We start from the raw sequence: 12,550 nt of genomic DNA, 5'->3' as shown, positions 1-12,550 counted from the left end.
ATGGTCCAATAACACTGCTGCGCTGGTCAAGAAGGCACAGCAACGACTGTTCTACCTAAGAACACTGAAGAAGTCTGGTCTACCCCAACAGCTGCTGACGACATTCTACCGCTGCACCATAGAGAGCATCCTAACACATGGCATCCCTGTGTGGTACCTCAGCTGCACGGAGGCAGAGAGGAAAGCTCTTCAGCGGGTAGTCCATAGAGCTCAGAGGACCATCGGAACACAGCTACCAGTCTTGGAGGGCATCTACAACACACGATGCCTCAGAAAAGCCACCAGCATCCACAAAGACTCTTCACACCCCTGCAACAGTCTGTTCGGACTCCTTCCATCAGGCAGACGATACAAGGCCTTCTACGCCCGCACCTCCAGACTCAGGAACAGCTTCATCCCCAGGGCCATAGCTGCTATGAACCGGTCCTGCTGAGCCGGATGGTCACATCGCACAGTGATCCGGCACAGATCTACTTGCACTTTATTCTGTTTTAAAACTGTTACAATTTGTTTCATTGGGTTGTTTAAATTAATACTGACTAGCTAATTAATTTATTGCATCGTATGGGAGGCGCATTCCCAACCTCATTGTACCCCTTGTACAATGACAATAAAGATATATTGTATTGTGTTGTATTGTATTGTATCAGTCCTACTTCCTTGCTGTTTCTCCATGGACCTGCAACCTATCCACCAAAGGTTTATCCAATTTCCCTTTGAAAGCTCCAAATCAACCAGTCAATTGGGATCGCAATATCTCACAGTGTTCAAAACAATTATTCTCTCCTTCTGCTTCTTCCATAATCACCCTAAATCTGCATCTGATGGGAAATGATTATCCTACCAGCAGAAAAATACTCTCCCCATTGGCTTTTTAACAGCTGGATGAAATCTCCCCTTTAATCCTTTGCAATGTAAGCAAAATAATCACACTTTATTAAAGGGCGGCAGATGGAATCACAGATTCTCTGTAGAAATCAGGGCAATTGTTGGAGTGTAGCATTTCTAATGTTACCACAGGAGGGGCAGATGCAGACATTAAAAAACAGAATCAATAAGGCTAGGGTGGTGGTTAACATGCTCAGGAAGATCTGGAACTCAAAATACATCTCAATCAACACCAAGATACGCATCTTTAATTCAAATGTCAAGCAGGTAATGCTGTATGGATCAGAGAGATGGAAAACAACAAAACACACAACAAACAGGCTGCAAACATTCATTAACACCTGTCTCAGGAGAATATTAAACATCTGGAGGAGAGACAAAGTAAGCAATGTGGACCTGTGGAAAAGAACAAGCCAGGATCCTATTGACTTACAAATTTGAAAGAGAAAATGGAGTTGGATTGGACACACCCTCAGAAAACCTGCCACAAACATCACCCGCCAAGCCCTGAAATGGAACCCCCAAGGAAAAAGGAAAAGCGGTCGCCCCAGGAACAGCTGGAGAAGAGGTGTCCAGGCAGAAATGTCTGGGAGTGGGCTCAACTGGGGAGATCACGAAAGAACCACCAACAACCGAGTGAGGTGGAGGACATTTGTCAATTGCCTATGCTCCCTAGAGGAGCCAAGGGCTTAAGAAAAAGAAGTGCATTTCTAAAGGTGCAGGTGTAAATCTGTACAACAGGCAGTACAAATGTGCATTACAATTGCCATATAGCGTTGCATAAATAACAGTAATTTTTCACTCCCTTACTTACAAATAGTGGTCAAAGGGCACTAAAATGTTTCCTACTTTACAACAATTATCCATTTGTTACCATGGAGATTTGCAAAGCAATCGTTTGCATGGTAGTTATTATCAGACTAAATTAAGACTTAATTAAAATGTTTCTGTCCTCGGAAATTGATGCTGAAGCAAGCCGCCACAGTAGATCAAACAAAATTCAGCTCACCGCGCTCTAAAGAGATTCACCTTTAATTGTCAACTTGTCATCAATCACATGGATGGGCTGCCGATAGCTCCAAAGAGGGGAGATATTTTATTGCACTGCTGCGGTTTGTAATACAGAATTTAGTCATCGGATCTGAAACAGTTGAAGTGATCTTGTCAGCCGTCAGAAATAAATAAGCAAAAATCCATGAGCAGTTTCAATATAAATAGACCAAGAAATGCATCAAATAATGTTATTGTGGATCGAGAGAGAACTGGGTACCGAATAATATTGTTCATTAGATCTTCCAAGTAGGGCAGCTCCAGGTGTCAAGACGCAAACTAGTCTATGTGCAGGGTTGCCAACTGTCCCGTATTAGCAGGGACATCTGGTATTTTGGGCGAAATTAGTTTGTCCCGTACGGGACCGCCCTTGTCCCGTATTAGTAGGGTTGCCAACTTCCTCACTCCCAAATAAGGGACAAAGGGTGACGTCACCGCCCCGCGCCCCACGTGACCTCAAAGGGTGACGTCACCGCCCCGCGCCCCACGTGACCTCAAAGGGTGACGTCACCGCCCCGTGCCCTGCGTGACCTCACCAAGCCAGCGGCCGCCATTGGTGGAGCGGGAGCATGTGGCCGCTGGCTGGGTGAGGTCACGTGGGGCGCGGGGCGGTGACGTCACCCTTTGTCCCATATCTGGGAGTGAGGAAGTTGGCAACCCTATCTTTGTGCAATAACATTAAATTGTAAATTTAATAACTATAAATTTCCCCGGTGTGGGACAAATAAAGGAATATATTGTTAATTGAACTGCAGTCCTGGTATCACAATAGCTGGTATGATTAGGCTCTATTATTCTGCCAACACACACTTTCTTGTTGCACAAATTGCACAACACAGCTGCAATGCGGTATTTTGAAAGAAAGATCGGCCAGGTTTCATATTTTGACAGTCTTGATAAATATCCTTGCATTTTCTCCCCTTGTCAAATGGACAGAAGAACAATAGGCGCCGATTCCATTCAGAATTCAAGGGCACGCAGCTAACAGGTGGCTGAGGGAAAGATTCTGCGTGCCAGAATATGTCAATGAAAAATGGTTGAGTGAAGAAAAATATTAACAAGGAAACCCTTTCACTTCAAAACATTGACCCTGAACGCCCAGTGGCCGGCCCGTCTCAATAGACAATAGACAATAGACAATGGGTGCAGGAGGAGGCCATTCGGCCCTTCGAGCCAGCACCGCCATTCAATGTGATCATGGCTGATCATTCTCAATCAGTACCCCGTTCCTGCCTTCTCCCCATACCCCCTGACTCAGCTATCCTTAAGAGCTCCATCTAGCTCTCTCTTGAATGCATTCAGAGAATTGGCCTACACTGCCTTCTGAGGCAGAGAATTCCACAGATTCACAACTCTCTGACTGAAAAAGTTTTTCCTCATCTCAGTTCTAAATGGCCTGCCCCTTACTCTTAAACTGTGGCGCCTTGTTCTGGACTCCCCCAACACTGGGAACATGTTTCCTGCCTCTAACGTGTCCAACCCCTTAATAATCTTATACGTTTCAATAAGATCTCCTCTCATCCTTCTAAATTCCAGTGTATACAAGCCTAGTCGCTCCAGTCTTTCAACATATGACAGTCCCGCCATTCCGGGAATTGACCTAGTAAACCAACGCTGCACGCCCTCAATAGCCCTCAATAACGACTCACTCTGAACTATACCTCTGTGGTCTCCAACATGGTTCCAAAAAGGTCTAATGGGAAGCTTGAAGAATGGCACCTCATTTTCCAACCACACGCACTGCACTATGGACTCAGAAATAAACCTGACTGCAGAGTGCTCAGTTTTCCAGTTTGTATCAGGACTAGCCAGAAGGTTATTCATCTGAAATATCGACTCCCTTGTTTTCTCTCCAGGGATACGTTGTGATCTGCTGGACATTTCCCTCGCATCAGTTTTGGTCTCAGGTTTCAGAAACATCTCAGACCTACATTTCACTGGTTTATCTTCTCTTTGTTTCGCCTTTTCCCAACTGCGCTCATTGATATGTTCACCAGGTGGTTTCATAAACATTGGAATCACCAGGCTTAATCCTGTCGAGGGCGTTCCCTTTGTCCTGTCCACCCCTCTCCGTACCCGTTGAATCCAAGGAAGGTGGAGGGGAATGTCGGCGGCTGTGAACCTTCCATGCCCTTGGAAAACACACTAACCTTCTGCGATCGCCAATGGAGCCGTCCACGGCAACTCTGGTGCAAGGAAATTCAGTTTAGTTGATAGATACAACGCGTAAACAGGCCCTTCGGCCCACCGAGTCCGCACTGACCAGTTATTCCCCTACACTAACCCTATCCTACTAGGAACAATTAACATTTTATACCAAGCCAATTAACCTACAAACCTGTACGTCTTTGGAATGTGGGAGGAAACCGAAGATCTCAGAGAAAACCCACAGGGAGAACGTACAAATTCCGTACAGACAGCGCCCATAGTCAGGATCGAACCCGGGACCCGGGAGTCTGGCACTGTGAGGCAGCAACTCTACCACTGCGCCACCATGCTACCCGAAGTAGAAGTACTGCACTGACAGACCCTCCATACAGTACCAGACCCTAGACCATGTTATCAGATTCAACACCACACTAACAGACACTATATTACACCACACTACCAGATCCCACACTCAACTAAACCCTCGACTCTACACCAGACATGGCACCATTCCATGAATCCCCATATCTGAAGAAGGGTGTGCTCGCTATTGGAGAGGGTCCAGAGGAGGTTTAGGAGAATGAGCCCAGGAATGAGTGGGTTAACATATGATGAACGTTAGACAGTGCTGGGCATGTCCTCGCTGGAGTTTAGTAGGATGAGGCAGGACCTCATTGAAACTTACTGAATAGTGAAAGGCTTGGAAACAGTGAACGTGGTGAGGATGTTTCCACTAGTGAGAGAGTCCAGTACCAGAGGGCACAGCCTCAGAATAAAAGGACGTTCCTTTAGCAAGGAGATGAGAAAGAATTTATTTAGCCTGAGGTTGGTGAATCGATGGAATTTGTTGCCACAGAAGGCTGTGGAGGCCAAATAAATGGATATTTTTAAGGCAGAAGTAGATAGATTCTTGATTACTAAGGGAGTCAGGGGTTATGGGGAGAAGGCAGGAGAATGGGGTTGGGGTGGAGAGTTAGATCAGCCATGATTGAATGGCAGAGTAGTCTTGATGGGCCGAATGGCCTAATTCTGTTCCTATCACGAAATAACTTATAACTGGCTATCAGACACTCCACACCATGTTAAAGACCCCATCTACAATATGCTAACAGACTACTATACTCTGCACTACCATACTCTACATAATGTTAGAAGACCCAATACACCAGACCCTACACTATGTTACCCATCCCTAGCACAATGCCACAGACCCTACACTTTTCCACCACATTATGTGATGCCAGCATACTCTGTAACACTACCAAACCTTACACAGTGCTACCAAGCCATACCAACCTTCTGTGCCACAACTATCAATGAAACACTAGGCTCTTCAATTATTCATTTCAAAGAACGGAAACTGTAAATGCACACCCAGTTGCCTAGGTATAAGGCACTTGCAGATCTGAGGAATAGGAAATTAAAAATATGAGCCAGACTGGGAGAATAAAAATATTTGCAAGCATCAAAAATAATCAAAATAATGTACAATGACTATCAAAGTCATGCGGGAGTACACATGACACATCAGGGCATTATTTCTAGAGTAAAAAAATAACTGCAGATGCTGGTACAAATCGAAGGTATTTATTTCACAAAATGCCGGAGTAACTCAGCAGGTTAGGCAGCATCTCAGGAGAGAAGGAATGGGTGACGTTTCGGGTCGAGACCCTTCTTCAGTCTGAGATCTTCAGGGAGACCGAAGTCAGGAAGAGCCGTAGTGGTGGGTGACTCCATCGTCCGAGGGACGGACAGAAGATTCTGTGGCAGCAGGAGGGACTTGAGGATGGTCTGTTGCCTCTCTGGTGCCAGGGTTCGGCACATCACGGACCAGCTTCAGAAAATCCTAGTGAGGGAAGGCGATCAACCTGAAGTCGTTGTGCACGTGGGCACGAATGACGTCGGGCGGAAGAGGAAGGAGGTGCTACAGCGGGAGTTTAGAGAGTTAGGAAAAAGACTGAGAAGTAGGACGTCGAAGGTGGTTATCTCTGGACTGCTACCGGTACCTCGTGCTGGTGAGGCCAGGAACAGAGAGATAGAGGGTATGAATTTATGGCTGATGGGCTGGTGCAGAGAGCAGGGATTTAGATTTCTGGACCACTGGGATCTCTTCTGGGCTAGGGGTGACTTGTACAAAAGGGACGGGTTACATCTTAACAGCAGGGGGACAAACATTCTGGCAGGCAGGTTTGCTAGTGCGACACCTGTGGCTTTAAACTAAGTAGTGGGGGGGAGGGGTTAACAAATTGTGAATATGAAGATGAGGTTAAAGGGAATACAGGAGATATTGCAGAAGACTCTCGGAAGAATGGGAACAGAAGTTCTAGAGGGGAAAAGAAATTAAGGGCAGGGCCATTTGTGACCGATGTGAGAGGGGAGGTAAATACAGAAGTTAAAGTGTTGTACTTAAATGCGCGTAGTATAAAAAATAAAGTGGATGAGCTTGAGGCTCAGTTAGTCATGGGCGAGTATGATGTTGTAGGGATCACTGAGACATGGCTACAAGAGGACCAGGGCTGGGAACTGAATATTCAGGGGTACACAACGTATAGAAAAGACAGACAGGTGGGAAGAGGGGGTGGGGTTGCTCTGCTGGTAAGGAATGATATTCATTCCCTTGCAAGGGGTGACATAGAATCAGGAGATGTTGAATCAGTATGGATAGAAATGAGGAATTGTAAGGGTAAAAATACCCTAATGGGAGTTATCTATAGGCCCCCAAACAGTAGCCTCGACATAGGGTGCAAGTTGAATCAGGAGATAAAATTGGCGTGTCACAAATGTAATGCTACGGTGGTTATGGGAGATTTCAACATGCAGGTAGACTGGGAAAATCAGGTTGGAAATGGACCCCAGGAAAGAGAGTTTGTAGAGTGCCTTCGAGATGGATTCTTAGAACAGCTTGTACTGGAGCCTACCAGGGAGAAGGCAATTCTGGATTTAGTGTTGTGTAGTGATCGTGATCTGATAAGGGGACTAGAGGTAAAAGAGCCATTAGGAGGCAGTGATCACAACATGATAAGTTTTACTCTGCAAATGGAAAGGCAGAAGGGAAAATCGGAAGTGTCAGTATTACAGTATAGCAAAGGGGATTACAGAGGCATGAGGCGGGAGCTGACCAAAATTGACTGGAAGGAGGCCCTAGCAGGGAAGATGGTAGAACAGCAATGGCAGGTATTCCTGGAAATAATGCAGAGGTTGCAGGACCAATTTATCCCAAAGAGGCGGAAAGACTCTAAGGGGAGTAAGAGACACCTGTGGCTGACAAGGGAAGTCAAGGACAGCATAAAAATTAAGGAGAGGAAGTATAACATAGCAAAGAAGAGTGGGAAGACAGAGGATTGGGACTCTTTTAAAGAGCAACAAAAGTTAACTAAAAAGGCAATACGGGGAGAAAAGATGAGGTACGAGGGTAAACTAGCCAATAATATAAAGGAGGATAGCAAAAGTTTTTTTAGGTACGTGAAGAGGAAAAAAATAGTCAAGGCAAATGTGGGTCCCTTGAAGACAGAAGCTGGGGAATTTATTATGGGGAACAAAGAAATGGCAGACGAGTTAAACCGTTACTTTGGATCTGTCTTCACTGAGGAAGATACACACAATCTCCCAAATGTTCTAGGGGCCGGAGAACCTAGGGTGATGGAGGAACTGAAGGAAATCCACATTAGGCAGGAAATGGTTTTGGGTAGACTGATGGGGCTGATAAATCCCCAGGGCCTGATGGTCTGCATCCCAGGGTACTTAAGGAGGTGGCTCTAGAAATAGTGGAAGCATTGGAGATCATTTTTCAATGTTCTATAGATTCAGGATCACAGTTCCTGTGGATTGGAGGATAGCAAATGTTATCCCACTTTTTAAGAAAGGAGGGAGAGAGAAAACGGGTAATTATAGACCAGTTAGTCTGACATTAGTGGTGGGGAAGATGCTGGAGTCAATTATAAAAGACGAAATTGCTGAGCATTTGGATAGCAGTAACAGGATCATTCCGAGTCAGCATGGATTTACGAAGGGGAAATCATGCTTGACAAATCTACTGGAATTTTTTGAGGATGTAACTAGGAAAATTGACAGGGGAGAGTCAGTGGATGTGGTGTACCTCGACTTTCAGAAAGCCTTCGACAAGGTCCCACATAGGAGATTAGTGGGCAAAATTAGAGCACATGGTATTGGGGGTAGGGTACTGACATGGATAGAAAATTGGTTGACAGACAGAAAGCAAAGAGTGGGGATAAATGGGTCCCTTTCGGAATGGCAGGCAGTGACCAGTGGGGTACCGCAAGGTTCGGTGCTGGGACCCCAGCTATTTACGATATACATTAATGACTTAGATGAAAGGATTAAAAGTACCATTAGCAAATTTGCAGATGATACTAAGCTGGGGGGTAGTGTGAATTGTGAGGAAGATGCAATAAGGCTGCAGGGTGACTTGGACAGGTTGTGTGAGTGGGCGGATACATGGCAGATGCAGTTTAATGTAGATAAGTGTAAGGTTATTCACTTTGGAAGTAAGAATAGAAAGGCAGATTATTATTTGAATGGTGTCAAGTTAGGAACAGGGGACGTACAATGAGATCTGGGTGTCCTAGTGCATCAGTCACTGAAAGGAAGCATGCAGGTACAGCAGGCAGTGAAGAAAGCCAATGGAATGTTGGCCTTCATAACAAGAGGAGTTGAGTATAGGAGCAAAGAGGTCCTTCTGCAGTTGTACCGGGCCCTGGTGAGACTGCACCTGGAGTACTGTGTGCAGTTTTGGTCTCCAAATTTGAGGAAGGATATTCTTGCTATTGAGGGCGTGCAGCGTAGGTTCACTAGGTTAATTCCCGGAATGGCAGGACTGTCGTATGTTGAAAGGCTGGAGCAATTAGGCTTGTATACACTGGAATTTAGAAGGATGAGGGGGGATCTTATTGAAACATATAAGATAATTAGGGGATTGGACACAGTAGAGGCAGGAAACATGTTCCCAATGTTGGGGGAGTCCAGAACAAGGGGCCACAGTTTAAGAATAAGGGGTAGGCCATTTAGAACGGAGATGAGGAAGAACTTTTTCAGTCAGAGAGTGGTGAAGGTGTGGAATTCTCTGCCTCAGAAGGCAGTGGAGGCCAGTTTGTTGGATGCTTTCAAGAGAGAGCTGGATAGAGCTCTTAAGGATAGCAGAGTGAGGGGGTATGGGGAGAAGGCAGGAACGGGGTACTGATTGAGAGTGATCAGCCATGATCGCATTGAATGGCGGTGCTGGCTCGAAGGGCTGAATGGCCTACTCCTGCACCTATTGTCTATTGTCTATTGTCTATTGAGATGCTGCTTGACCTGCTGAGTTACTCCAGCATTTTGTGAAATAAAAAGGGCATTATTTCTGGCCAGAGTTTGCAATAAAATATGACTCATGGTAAGAGAGTGCTGTGATATAATTTATGTGACTATGTTTCTCCATTTATCTTGAATGCAATTATTTTCAAGTGCTTGATAATATGATGCACAAAATTGAACATTCAAAGAGTGCCATTGACTCGTAGAGTGATACAGCGTGGAGACAGGCCCTTCAGCCCAACTTGCCCACACCAGCCAACATGTCCCAGCTACACTAGTCCCACCTGTCCGCGTTTGGTCCAAATCCCTCCAAAAATGTCCTTTCCGTGTACCTGTCTAACTGTTGCTTTCATGTTGAGGTCGTCTCTGCCTCTACCTCCTCTGGCAGCTTCTTCCACACACCCACCACCTGTGTGAAAAAGTTACCCCTCAGATTTCTATTAAATCTTTTCCCCTTCACCTTAAACCTATGTCCACCTACTCTTTTTCCCTTCACCTTAAACCTATGTCCACCTTCCTTGATTCACCTACTCTGGGCAAGAGACTCCGTGCAGCTGCCCGATCTATTCCTCTCATGATTTTATACACCTCTATAAGATCACCCCTCATCCTCCTGCGCTCCAAGGAATAGAGTCCCAGCCTACTCAACCTCTCCCGATAGCTCAGACCCTCAAGCCCTGACAACACCCTTGTAAATCTTCTCTCTGTTCTTTCCAGCTCAGAAACTGTTCAAGAAATTCAGCAAATTCAGTTAATGCCTTTGAAAATATATTCAATACATTTTTCTCCTGCGTCTTTCAACTCATCAAACTTAGCTTAAGCCAGTTTATGAACTGACAGTCAAGTGTGTTACAAAGCAAAAAACAAAGTGCTGGAGGAAGTCAGTGGGTCAGGCAGCATTTATGGAGGAAAATGGACAGACGATATTTTAGGTTGGGATCCTTCCTTAGATTGATGAAGTAGGGGGAAGAAAGTTAGAAAAGAGAGGTAATGGTGGGGCAAAGCCTGGCAAGTGATAGACAATAGACAATAGACAATAGACAATAGGTGCAGCAGGAGGCCATTCGGCCCTTCGAGTCAGCACCGCCATTCAATGTGATCATGGCTGATCATTCTCAATCAGTACCCCGTTCCTGCCTTCTCCCCATACCCCCTGACTCCGCTATCCTTCAGAGCTCTATCTAGCTCTCTCTTGAATGTATTCAGAGAATTGGCCTCCACTGCCTTCTGAGGCAGAGAATTCCACAGATTCACAACTCTCTGACTGAAAATGTTTTTCCTCATCTCAGTTCTAAATGTCCTACCCCTTACTCTTAAACTGTGGCCCCTTGTTCTGGACTCCCCCAACATTGGGAACATGTTTCCTGCCTCTAACTTGTCCAACCCCTTAATAATCTTATACGTTTCGATAAGATCCCCTCTCATCCTTCTAAATTCCAGTGTATACAAGCCTAGTCGCTCCAGTCTTTCAACATATGATAGTCCCGCCATTCCGGGAATTAACTTAGTAAACCTACGCTGCATGCCCTCAATAGCAAGAATATCCTTCCTCAAATTTGGAGACCAAAACTGCACACAGTACTCCAGGTGCGGTCTCACTTGGGCCCTGTACAACTGTAGAAGGACCTCTTTGCTCCTATACTCAACTCCTCTTGTTATGAAGGCCAACATTCCATTGGCTTTCTTCACTGCCTGCTGGAAGGCATGCTTCCTTGTGATAGATGGACACAGGTGAGGGGAAGGGGGGGTTGAATGCAGATCTTTGAATTAAGTGACAAATACTAGAGGTGAAAAGGAGACAAAATTCTTTCCCTCTACTCCATCAGTGGTCCCGCCTTGAATTCCCTTAGCCTTCTGAGGAAGTAGAGTTGTTGGTGTTTGTTCTTCGCCGTGGTGTCAATGATATAATAGAAGAGGGAGTGAAGCGATCCTCCCATTTCTATGCTCCTGATATCAAACCCAAATCTTCCTTTCATAATTCTACCACTTGGTCCTCTTGTCTGAGTTTCCTGGAGAGTTGGAGTACACAATCCTGCCTTTAAAAACTATTGTGCATCTTTAATTTGAGAAACCAAGATGAATATATAAGATAAGTGGGATGCCACAGGCGAGGAGCTGTCAGGATGTGGATATGAATGAGCAGGAAGAAAGATTAACTTTTAAAAGTCTATGAATTAAATATTGGTGACAAACCTTCTCCAGTTTGGCAGCAAAGAGTACTTATGCCACCTTGTGTACAGGTTCTGAACTACAACTAAATTTATTTCCACAAAGTTTTTGTTTCTCTGGAGATTGGAGCAGCACCTGTAATTTAACGCATGACAGTGTTTCAGTGGGCCAGGTAACAAGAAGTTGCCCTTGAGGAATTCACAAATCACCACTGAGAATGGAATAGGTAGAGTAGGACAGGCAATGTTTCAAGTCGGGACCTATCTTCAGATTCTACCTCCATTCGACAGATGAAAGGAGAAGAAAGGTCTGTGCGGTGGGATGGGGAAACTGGGTACATGGGTACATTAGAGACAGTCAATGCCGGGGGCTGGGGGGGAAATACCCGAGATTTCTCATTATTGCCTGCCTATTTCCCCCCACAGAGACTGCCTGAGTTTCTCCAGCACTGAGTTTCTCCAGCACTTGCTGAGTTTCTCCAGCACTTTTTTTTCCCTCAAGATTCTAGCCTCTGCTGTCTATGTGTCTACTTTTTCAACCAAGTCATTTATATATATATATCACAAACAGCAGAGGTCCCAACCCTGATCCACACAACTGCGGCCAAAGTAAGATCCTTCCCCTACTACCCTCTTTGAGTAAGCCGCTTCTGAATCCATGTTAATAAGTCACCATAGATGCAGTGCATCCTAATATTCCTAATCAGCTTAGCACGAGGACCTGACCAAATGCCTTCTTAAAGTCCATGCAGACATCCACTGCATTGATCAACTTTGTTGCCTCCTCAGAAAACTCAATCTAGTTTGTAAAACATGACTACCTTGAATATAGCCATGTTGACTGTCCCTAATTTGCCCATTCTCTTCTAAATGTGAGTAAATCCTATCTCTAAGAATCTTTAGGAGTTGGGGAAGATAAAGACATAGAAATATGGAAAGGTTGCAGAACTCTCGTCGGAGAGACGAGGAGAACTTCTCCAAAGTAG

Source organism: Rhinoraja longicauda, chromosome 36, assembly GCF_053455715.1.
Source record: "Rhinoraja longicauda isolate Sanriku21f chromosome 36, sRhiLon1.1, whole genome shotgun sequence".
Taxonomy (NCBI): domain Eukaryota; kingdom Metazoa; phylum Chordata; class Chondrichthyes; order Rajiformes; family Arhynchobatidae; genus Rhinoraja; species Rhinoraja longicauda.
The sequence above is the reverse complement of the archived record's forward strand: the minus strand, read 5'-3'. Positions refer to the sequence as shown.